The 12,145-nt window shown below is 41.4% G+C and overlaps 1 protein-coding gene across 4 annotated transcripts in view; it reads left to right on the forward strand.

Moving 5' to 3' along the window:
* Nucleotides 1-12,145, forward strand: part of LOC146798109 (cytochrome P450 2F3-like) — a 767,041-nt gene that overhangs the window by 346,419 nt on the left and 408,477 nt on the right. The window contains exon 2 of one of the 4 annotated variants that reach the window (XM_085625325.1): nucleotides 7,054-7,172. The exons of the other annotated variants lie outside the window; for them this stretch is intronic. The gene's annotated coding sequence lies outside the window, so the exon portion shown is untranslated. The remainder of the gene's footprint in view (nucleotides 1-7,053; nucleotides 7,173-12,145) is intronic. 4 annotated transcript variants of the gene reach the window in all.

Consider the following 12,145-nt stretch of genomic DNA (forward strand, 5'->3'; position numbering starts at 1 on the left):
TGTCACAGTGCATATGCAACGTTACACTCCCCAGCACATATTTTATATTACAACTTTAGAGACTAGTTAGGTTACACAATACTGCCCTGTGCATATTACACTCCAAGGCGCATATCGCATAGCACGCGCTAGTGCCTGTGCTATCTCGCGCTCTCCAATGAATCTGTCACTGCGCACAATGTATTGCATATTATATTTCACGCCCCGGTTCATCTTATATCACACTTTTTGGTGCATACTTTATACCATATACTATATCTAGTTTTCATTTTCAATCGTGCTCTCAGGACTATGTTCTATATAACACTGCGTCCACCTACCCTTTCCACGGGCATTACATTTTGCGATGGGGGTGGAGGGTCAGGGGGTGTTTCTGCCAAGTGAGCCTGGATTCACAGTCACACACGTCCTCTTCTTCCTGAATAAAAGTGAGATTATGCTGCATACTTGTTGATATTTTAAGTAGTTCGCACAAACACACATTTTAAAAACAATAAAGTTCCTAATACCCACCTTCTCTGAACAGTTAGATTGCTGCCCCATCCACCTCCTCCCTATCCTCTGTTGTCTGAATCCATGGACTAGCCTTCTCCCTCCTGCCATGCATGGTCTGATGTGCTGCCACTGCCCTCCATTTAGCATGATATACCAGTCCACTCCTCCTGCCCTCCATTGCCCAATTCTATGGTCCATCATTGACCTCCTGCTTAGCCTCTGTGCTTAGCTTGCGGCCCCTATTCTCCTTCCCCCTGCCCTCTGATGTCTTTGTGCATGCCCCTGCTCCATCCTTTTTGCCCACCATGTTCCATGGACCTGCCACTCCTATCTACTCTGAGTGTTCTGTTGAGCTGCCACTCCCCTCCCACCTGCCTAGCATTGTCAGATGACTGTAACCTGTCCTTGCCACCTCCACACTGCCCGTCCACATGCCATGCCCCTATCCCCTTCCCCCTGTCCTCCATGGTCCATTTTACTGCCACACCCTTCTGCCCTCCCTGGTCTGTTGTGCTGCAACTGCTCCTCCTGCCTGCCCCACGCAGTCTGTTGTGAGGCCCCTTCCCCTGAACTCTCTTGTCTGTGCCCTGGTCCTGACCCTCCCTTCTGTCCTCCATGGTAGTCTGTGCATGCCCCTGCACCCTCCTTCATGACCATCATAGCCATTGTACTGCCACTAACCCTCCCGCTTGCCATGCATGCTATTCTGTGCTGCCATGGCCCCTCCCACCTTCCCTGTGTGGTCAACTAGCTGCCCCTGACCCCCTCCCACCTCCCCTCCATGGTCTGTGTGTATGCCATCATAGTCTCATTGTTGCTCTCCATGGTGTGTCTTGTTTCTAGTGCCCATCCTGCCTGACCTCCATGGTCATCTTGCTGCTCCTGCCCTGCCCCCTTGCCCCCAGCCCTCTGTTTCCATGTGCAGACCCCTATTCCCCCTCTCCTGGCTTGTCTGTTCCATTGTTATGCCCCTGATCCGTCCCTCCTGCCCTTTATGGACTGTTATGCTGCAGGTTTCTCTCTTGTCTGTCCATTATGGTCAGCTAGCTACCATTGCCTCTTTCCCCTCTGTTATCTGTTGTCCATGTGCATGGTCCTGTCCCTCCCTATTGCTTTCAATAGATTGTTGTGCTGCACTCCAGTCCTGCATGCACTGTGTGGTGTATTGTGCTGCTGCAAACCCTGATGCCTGCCCTGTAGGGTCAGTTTGGTGCACCTCTCCATGTCCCTCCTGTCCTCTGTTATCCAAGTCCATGTCCCTACCCCAATTCCTCCTGCCTACCATGATCCAATGTACCATACTTGCGAACATTTTGAACTTGGTAAGAGGGAGATTTTGAAAAAAAACTGGGGTATTGATTTTCCCCTTTGAGTTACATTGAAAAAAAGGAGATTGTAGATAGGAGACAGATCAAATAAAGCCCATTTGAGCTTAAAAACATTGGACGTTTCCTGGCTGAAACTGGTCTGTTGGCATGTATGGTTGTACTACCACTGACTCTTCCTTCTGCCCACAATAGTCTATTATATTGCCACAGCCTCTCTTGCCAGTCCTGTATTGTTGGTTTGTTGCCCCTGCCCCCCTTTCCACTGCCCTCCATAGTCTGTTGTGCTGCCACTGCCCTTCCTGCCTGCCCAGTGTGGTCAAATTGTTGCATCTGCACTCTCCTACCTGCCTTCAATTTTCAGAGTCTGTGCCACTGGCCTCTGCCTCTCAACAGTATCCCAATGAACAACTAGATTGCTAACATTCTATATCTATTACAAAAGTGTGGAACGCCTGACGTCATCTTGATGTAATCAAAACTGTATTACCTAGAGTATTTTCTTTAGAAATTACATATATGAGAGGGTCTTATTTGCATCAAAATTATGGTTAGTGCTCTAAAAAACTAAAATTAGGGCATATTTTCTGAGTTTTCAAATAGCGACAAAGAACTTTTAAATTATGTGTAATCTTTATGTTTTTTATCCAGTTGACCACTTGATTAAATGTTGCACCTAGGGGAGAGGATGTGGTATTACTTTCAGAGCTGCAGACTTTGCAACTGGGGAACCAGGTTGAAGTTTCTGCTTCAGCTCAACATTCTGTGATTCTGGTCAAATCACTTAATCTCCCCATGTCTACAACCAAAATGAATTTGATCTTGTGTGATGTAACCAATGCTCATGTAAAGCACTCCAATACCTGACAAGTCTGCACTATATAAAACTGCAAATACACAAAAAAATAAGTGTTTTGCACACTTCTGTCATTGGGCTACATCTGGGTGATATTTGGGCTACATTTAGGCTCTTTTGTCTCTGGTGGCCGTCTTGGGAGATTTATTTGTTATGAAGTTTCCTAATTTCCTCATTTACTGCAGTCTCCTCAGTGGGAATACTTTCAGTTTTTTTATTTTGGTTCCATCAAGAAGGCATTCAGATTTGTCACACATTTGCCATACATTCTGAATGTTAGCACTCTAGTTGCTCATTAGATCACTGTAGTAAAACTACTGCACACCATGGAAGTCTGCTGCTGGTATTCAAAGTGCATGTTTCAGTCTGCATGTCAGAATTTTTTTATGAAATAGAAGAGGATTTGAGAAGTCAAAATGTGCCCTAATTTTTCTTTCTGCAGAACTAATCATAATTTCTATGGCAAAATGAACCCCCTCGTTGTATTCCTTTGTAAATTAAATGTTTTAAGTATTACCACTTTATTCCAATCAAGATAGCTTCAGGTGTGCCATACTTTTGTCATAAGTAAGACTGCTAGCGCTCTAGTTGTTCGTTAGAACACTCTGGGACATTCTGTCATTGGGCTATACTTGGGCTACATCTGGGTGATATTTGGGCTACATTTGGGCTCTTTTGTCTCTGGTGGCCATCTTGGGAGATTTATTTGTTATGAAGTTTCCTAATTTCCTCATTTACTGCAGTCTCCCCAGTAGGAAATACTTTCAGTTTTTTACTTTGGTTCCATCAAGAAGGCATTCAGATGTGTCACACATTTGCCATAAATTCTGAACGTTAGCACTCTAGTTGCTCATTAGATCACTGTAGTAAAGCTACTGCTCACCAGGGAAGTCTGCTGCTGGTATTCAAAGTGCATGTTTCAGTCTGCATGTCCTAATTTTTTTATGAAATAGAAGAGGATTTGAGAAGTCAAAATGTGCCCTAATTTTTCTTTCTGCAGCACTAATCATAATTTCTATGGCAAAATTAACCCCCTCATTTTGTTCCTTTGTAAATTAAATGTTTTAAGTGTTACCACTTTATTCCAATCAAGTTAGCTTCAGGTGTGCCATACTTTTGTCATAAGTAAGACTGTAAGCGCTCTAGTTGTTCGTTAGAACACTCTGGGACATTCTGTCATTGGGCTATACTTGGGCTACATCTGGGTGATATTTGGGCTACATTTGGGCACTTTTGTCTCTGGTGGCCATTTTGGGAGACTTATTTGTTATGATGTTTCCTAATTTCCTCATTTACTACAGTCTCCTCAGTAGGAAATACTTTCAGTTTTTTACTTTGATTCCATCAAGAAGGCATTCAGATGTGTCACACATTTGCCATAAATTCAGAATGTTAGCACTCTAGTTGCTTATTAGATCACTGTAGTAAAGCTACTGCTCACCAGGGAAGTCTGCTGCTGGTATTGAAAGTGCATGTTTCAGTCTGCATGTCAGATTTTTTTAATGAAATAGACGAGGATTTGAGAAGTCACTCAAAATGTGCCCTAATTTTTATTTCTGCAGCACTAATCATACTTTCTGTGGCAAAATGAACCCCCTCATTTTGTTCCTTTTTAAATTAAATGTTTTAAGAGTTACCACTTTATTCCAACCAAGATGGCTTCAGGTGTGCCATATATTTGTCATAAGTAGGATTGTTAGCGCTCTAGTTGTTCTTTAGAACACTCTGGGAAGCTGCAGTAGAACACAAAGGAATCAACTGACAGTCTCTGCCCTTGTTGAATGTACATGTTTTACTGAGAATGTCAGACTTCATTCTCACATGACTGAGAAAGATAATGTGAATTTACAGAAAATATGCTCTCAGTTTAGCTTATAGATCACCTTCCAAACCTCTGTGGGAAAAGCGTGAGAAAATAGTTTTCTCTCAAACATGATTCATGATATCACAGCAGAAGGCTTTTTCACATGGTAAAATCACCTTAGAACACACCACAATTCCTAAAATTGGTATGGTACCATCAACAAATGATTTATAATGTAACTAAAGTCTTAAAACCTTCTATTAACTGCAATGCTTTTTAATGAGGTGCTATCATTTATATTGGTCCCAAGATGGCTGCCAACACTTCTTGGATGAAGTGCTGACAGCCAATCAGATCTCACGATGAGATGTGTGGTCATGCTCCGCCCAGATATATATGTGATTTTATTTTACACCATTTAAGCAAAAGGCACGAGTCTGAACTGAGGACTACCTCTTTGCCAAATTTGGTGTAATTCCGTTCAGCACTTCGGGCTGTAGCTGCGTCAACAGGTCCTATGGGAAAATGCATGGGAAAAACGCGTTTTGGGACCCCCCTTTGATTCTCGGCCCCCTCTTGACGAATCACCATGAAATTTTCAGGATAGGAGCGGACCGGAGCTGGCCAAAAGTTTGGAAAATGTCGCGAAGATTCATCAATCGACGCCAACGTTATTCCAAATAGAATGTTGTGGATTTTCTATGGAAAATAGGTCCTAACTATAACTACTTACTGGCGACTGCCAGTAGGTAATATATATATATATATATATATATATATATATATATATATATAGAGAGAGAGATAGATAGATAGATAGATAGATAGATAGATAGATAGATAGATAGATAGATAGATAGATAGATAGATAGATAGATAGATAGATAGATAGATAGATAGATAGATAGATAGATAGATAGATAGATAGATAGATAGATAGATAGATAGATAGATAGATAGATAGATAGATATAGATACATATTTATGTATGTATATATATTAAGTACTGTCGATTGCCAGTAGGTAGTTATATAGGACCTGGTTTCTATAGGGAAAGCGTTTCTTGACTTGGCTATAACTTTGGTGTTGTTTGACCAATCTGCATGAAATTTTGCCAAAAAAGCGTCATGGTGGGTACTATTGATTGGTAAAGTTTGGGGGTTATCCATGCAATGGGGACTGAGTATTTCGGGCGTGAATTAAGGTTGCTTTCGTAATGTTAATTTCTACCTTAATACCTTTAGGCACCAAATTTGCCTTTTGCTTTTTTGTTGTAAATCCATTCAGTAAGCTTTGAGAAATGTAAGTTTAAAATTATAGTGATATCTCTGGCTGCGGATATTTTCCCTGTGGTTTTGCTATGAATCTCGAATGCACTCGCCAACGGGAATACTCTGATTGGCTGGTTGCAACCTGAATAGAAAGATGCAGCCGCCATTTTATCGATCGGGAACAGTTCCCGGGGCTGAACATGTGTGTGAAAGCCCACATAAGGGACCAGGGTGGAGATACTCTGACCCCATGGTTGAGAAATGGGGGAGTAATTGACACAAGTTATGTGTCGCAAATGTCGGAAATTAATTTTTTTAACCGCGCATGATATTCACGTGACACCGCAACCGCCAGCGAAGCCCCCCATGTACCGTCGCAGGGACATCGCAACTATCAACGTCATCACGAACATTGGTGAATCATTAATGCAAACTCTTATTGGTGAATTTATGTCGGAATCACGGAACATGTTTTGCCGACATCCTGAACAATGATGTCTTTACAGCACCAATACTAGTTCACCTTATGACTGAATCATGGAATGCTTTTTGCCGACAACCTGAACAACAATGTTTTTTTTATCATCAACACAGTACTAGTTCCCCGCATGTCTGAATCATGAACACGTTTTTCAGATAACGCGAACAACGATGTCTTCACAACCATACAGCAAGTATCCTGCGTTCAATTGCAACAAACATTTTTTTCACAAGCGCCATTACATTAAAATTTGCCTGTAATTTCCTGCAATTGAACAATGTGTTTGAAATTAATTTTAAACATACTGCGTCAATCATGTCAAGTTCTGGTAGCTCAACGCTGAATCAGCTGCAGCTTGCATCTTAAGGTTGGTTGATACGGACGTGCTGAGACTGTGAGGAGAAAGTCTGACAGTCCTACCTTTCTGTCTGAAAGTGAAAGGAGGCTTCCCAATCTAAAATGACATGGTTTGAATACGGGTAATGTTTTTTGATAAATAAATATGTAAAAAAACACAAACTTTCTGTCATGTGTCATTTTTTTTTAAAGCAATCCGAAACATATTTTAGTAATAAAAAATAAACATCTTAAAAAAATATATCAAAGAAAGCTGTCCACCATTTTACGTTCAGTTGCTGTATGCTACTGAAGAGCACCAGATGGTGTTAAGAGTTAGCTGCTGAAAAGTTTTGCTAAAGGAGACAGTGCCACCTAGTGGTTTTGTAAGTACATTTTTATACAAACCAGCAATACATTTTACTTCAAACAAATTCAAATCTTATTTGAAAGTAAATAAAACAAAAAAAAATCTGTTATTTCAGTCTCCTACCTGGTTACTCCTATTCCTGATTATGGAGTTTGAATTCATCAACAAAACACCAGCGCGAGGACTTTCAACGTTAAATGGCATACTTTACATGTTCGCAAAATCTTTAAAAAGGTAACTTTAAAAAAAACGTTAAATATGTATCATACTTATGTTCTGTAGATTTTCTTGCAATGCAAAGTGTTAATAAAAAAAATGCCACTATACAATGGAAAATCTTAAACTCACATAGTAAAGCATGGAAGAGGTGAGCTAAATAAGGTAATTAACAAGCAGAAGATTTTTCATATAACTAGAAATTTGCAGTATCTTCAAGCTTCAAATATATGGGTTTCTAATTTATCTTGTTAAGTGGGGCACAAACTGTTTTAGAATTACACTTACAAAATATATATTTTTTTTAATTATGTGTCCTCTTTACACCATGGCTACTGCATTCTGGGCCAATTGTAAACACCCTCGATCCTTCTATGGTCCAAGCAGTTTCGGACAGCACTTTCCACGGCCCAATCTACCAATGCTGGGAATGGGGAGTGGGGATAACAACCTCCATACCGCCCGATCCATGGCTTGATGTAATCATTGGACTCATTTTCTGAATTCATGATCCAATTACTTACTTTTCAACCTGACCAATTCAAAAAAGCCTGCCACACTTCTGCAGATCTACTTGTGGACGCTTTAGTATCTAATCTGCATGTCCATTTAACCACGTTTAGCCAGGTAATTGGGTTCAGAGGTTGGGGATCAAGTCAATGTTTACCAATCTCCCGCCTGGCCAGGAGTATCAAATAGAACAATAAACCATGTTGCTTGTAGTTTAGAGCCTGTTGGGATACATAGTCCACTCCTAGGAGTACCAATGTTTCGGTCAAGATTATATTTTCTCCTAGGATAGCTCTTATGCTGTTTTCCACGGACATCCAAAATTCTTTTAACTCTGCACGTGTAAAGAAAATGTGTACATCATTTGCCTTTGGGTAGTTGCATTTTTTACATCTTGGTACCGGCTGTAGCACAAATTTGGATAATCTTTGTGGTGTCCGTTACAGTCTATGGATAACAAAAATATGGTGCCGTTTAAAATTTGCTGGTGTTACTGTGGCATAGAGTAGTTTCACGGAGTCAATCCACAAAGATTTTACACACTACCCTCCTGCAGAACATCTGTCCAGACCTTGATAAACCCTTCATTTTCTCTTCCTCTGCCTCCAAGAAATATCCGTACCAAATTGCTACTTCTTTAGCTTTCTATCCTGAATCCTGTAACAAGGCCTCAAATTCCCAATTGCCCCCAACTTCCTCCCCTGCAGCCTCAGCCCACGAAGTAAGCTGCAGATATTTGAACCTAGAAAGCCTGTTACCTGTCTTAATGTTCAGGACCTCCCATGGAACCAATCCGCCTGCTGTTATTAGATCTCCCCATTTTATAATTCCTGCCTGCTTTAGAGGCAGGCTCAGGGTGTCGTTCAAACATTCTGGTGTCCCCGAGGATTCCAATTTTGGGGCAAAACCAGAGTAGTAGCCAATCTTTAAGGTCCATCTCACTGCAAGACAAAGACTTATGGCCGCTTTCAAAACCTTTAGCCTTACTTTTTAAAAATATTTTTGGGCTCCAAATTTATATAAATAGGCTCCCCCCACTTCTTTAGTCATTTCACCCAATATTAGGCCCCATGTAGTGTTCTCAGGTTCTCCCGCAAACATGCGAATATTCTTTAATTGGAAAAGAAAATACAATACAGTCTAAGGTCTGGTAATGCCAGCCCCCACTTCTTAACACAGCTTCTAAGTTTTTTCCAGGAGAGCCGTACCCCCCGGGAAGCCCAAATAAAACTAGATATCTTACCTTGTATTTTTTAATTTCATCCTTAGGGAAACTAAGTGGTATGCAGTTAAAAAGGTAGGTTAATTTTGACAGAACAGACATTTTTATTAAATTGACCCTCCCGAATATTGACAATGGTAGGTTCTTCCACCTGGCTAGATTCCTATCTGCCTCCTCCATCACTCGCTTCAAGTTACGAGAAGAGATCTCATCAATTTTATCAACAATTGTTATCCCCAGATATTTAATCTCAGAACAAACTTAACCCCCCAACCTACCATGTTCCAGCACATTACTTCCATTTTCGATATATTGACTAAATATCCAGACAATACACCGAATTCAGTGGTCAGTTCTATCCTTGACAGTGTTTGCGTTGGATCAGAAGTATAGACTACGAGATCATCTGCATATATTGCAATTTTACTATGTGTCCGAAGGTAGTTAATTTTGGCAGAACAGACATTTTTATTAAATTGACCCTCCCGTATAATGACAATGGTAGGTTCTTCCACCTGGCTAGATTCCTATCTACCTCCTCCATCACTCACTTCAAGTTACGAGAAGAGATCTCATCAATTTTATCAACAATTGTTATCCCCAGATATTTAATCTCAGAACAAACTCTACCACCCCAACCTACCATGTTCCAGCACATTACTTCCATTTTCGATATATTGACTAAATATCCAGACAATACACCGAATTCAGTGGTCAGTTCTATCCTTGACAGTGTTTGCGTTGGATCAGAAGTATAGACTACGAGATCATCTGCATATATTGCAATTTTACTATGTGTCCGAAGGTAGTGTATAGGTATGATCTTATCATCAGTTCTTAACTTGTCAAAAGTGGTTCCATTTAAAAATCAAAAAGAAGAGGGGACAGGGGACGCCCCTGTCTTTTCCCTCTCTTAATTTTGAAGCTCCCTGTCAATACGCCATTTAACAAAATCTTGGCCGTGGGCTGCTGGTATAAATTTTGCACTTAATCACACTCAACAGAGACAAAGGATAACAGAAAAAAGCAAATCTTGCAATCAAGGATGCAGAAAGTGGGAAAATCAATAGATTTTATAATACTGCCCTCACACACCCGAGAGTGTCATGCTTCATCATTGGGCCGCATCATACACCAAGGTGCAGACCAACACCTTTGGTGGAGCGCAATTTTTTTAGAGAGTGAATGATGAAAAAAGTGGTGGTGAGGGTAAAGTATAAAAGACAGAAAAGGTAGAATAAACACAATTTTGTGCTATTCAAAAAGAAAGACAACAGATAGTCTCTCAAAATCAAGGGACCAAGGAAAGCAGAAAGAAATTAAAACTGTCTAGGGGTTGACTTTGGTACTTTATTCGTGTCAATCTCTGGCAGGGTTAAAATGAAACGTATGGGGTCTCTAGGGCAGGTAACGACCCTATAATCCCCCTGCTAAAACCAACATGTTTCTGCCAGCTACTCGTGTGCCCAGAAGGGTCACTCTGGCATTCGTCAGGGTGTTGGTCCCTATGTAGTACCCCTTGTCAAGTACTTATTACCTTGGGTGTTTAGGACAATATGCCCATCTCGCTCTTTTAGGAAATTCCAAGAGGAGGAACATATCTAGGAGGAAGAGGAAAACAATGGATAGTCATTCCCTCTAAACTTCATATTAAAAATGAAACATCATGCTATGTCCCACGCATCCATCATATGCGAACCATGTTATCACACTACAGCCCATTAACCAGCGCACCCAGTGATACAATGTGGGAAACACTTGCACACAGACACCCCCACACCCAACTGTTTGGTGGGTATACCGAGTCATTCTTTTGTCTATGTGTCCTGTTCTTGATCAGGACCCCACTCAAACGATATTGCTAAAACCATGCTTTGTATAATACTACAAACTGTGTGATCCCTCAATTGTTCGATCTCTCTCACCCCTTCTGTGTGTCCATCTCTACATAAAACGTAGACATACTCACAAGGGTTTACGAAAAATTTTCTAAACCCGGGGCTGCGGGGGCGGGTACTCTTGTAGTCACACTCTGCATAAAACAGACTTAGTCAGTGTCTCCAACCAAAAGACACACTTATACACCACAGAGACTCTTATTTCGGAATCGCCTCTTTAAAAAAGACGAGATCAACTGCGTAATTCAGGTGCCTGCCATGTCCTACTTTGTTCCGGGCGGTGGTCGAAGGCATGTAAAACCAACTCGCACGTAATCAAAGTGTTTGCGGTTTTTTCAACCCCACCCTGGCTCTCCTTTCGAGCGCTCAAAGCCCTTAACTAAATTCGAATGGACCGTTACTTATACTCGCGCTTCAAAAAATCAATCAACACTTACTACTCCAAAGAGGCACCCGATCCTTTTTCCCTCCGTCAGTCCTCTGCCGATACATTACGCTCCTCTCGTGTCCTATTTAAACACAGTGGAGCCTTGTTTCCTTGTGGCGGCTGTTAATCACGCCCCTTCTCCTCATTGGCCAAGCCCATCGCTGTATTAAATGATGGAATTCCTTGGTTCCAGTTGTATGGTATCATAAAATAAGACCGGATATAATGTAATGATTATAAGATCTGTACTGGCTGTGTTGAAGGAAATTTAGAAGATAATAAAATTTCAGTCTCTAAATACACTGTTATTTCACACAGGATGAGGACATGACAAGCTTAATGCTCACGAGTATGAATAAAATAAGAGCATATAAAAACCCTCCCCCGACATTCCTTTATAACCGAGAGAAATACCTTGTTGGTTACCATTGTTGCTAACTAATTTGCAGTTGCAAACTACTTTGCGTGGTGAAATTTAAAGATGGCCGCCTTGAGAACAACCAGGCGAGAGAGTACACAGAAGGCCTCTTTCTATGTCAGGGAATACAGCGATGGGCTTGGCCAATGAGGAGAAGGGGCGTGATTAACAGCCGCCACACGGAAACAAGGCTCCACTGTGTTTAAATAGGACACGAGAGGAGCGTAATGTATCGGCAGAGGACTGACGGAGGGAAAAAGGATCGGGTGCCTCTTTGGAGTAGTAAGTGTTGATTGATTTTTTGAAGCGCGAGTATAAGTAACGGTCCATTCGAATTTAGTTAAGGGCTTTGAGCGCTCGAAAGGAGAGCCAGGGTGGGGTTGAAAAAACCGCAAACACTTTGATTACGGGCGAGTTGGTTTTACATGCCTTCGACCACCACCCGGAACAAAGTAGGACATGGCAGGCACCTGAATTACGCAGTTGATCTCGTCTTTTTTAAAGAGGCGATTCCGA

The sequence above is a fragment of the Triturus cristatus genome, chromosome 9 (genome assembly GCF_964204655.1).
Source record: "Triturus cristatus chromosome 9, aTriCri1.1, whole genome shotgun sequence".
Taxonomy (NCBI): domain Eukaryota; kingdom Metazoa; phylum Chordata; class Amphibia; order Caudata; family Salamandridae; genus Triturus; species Triturus cristatus.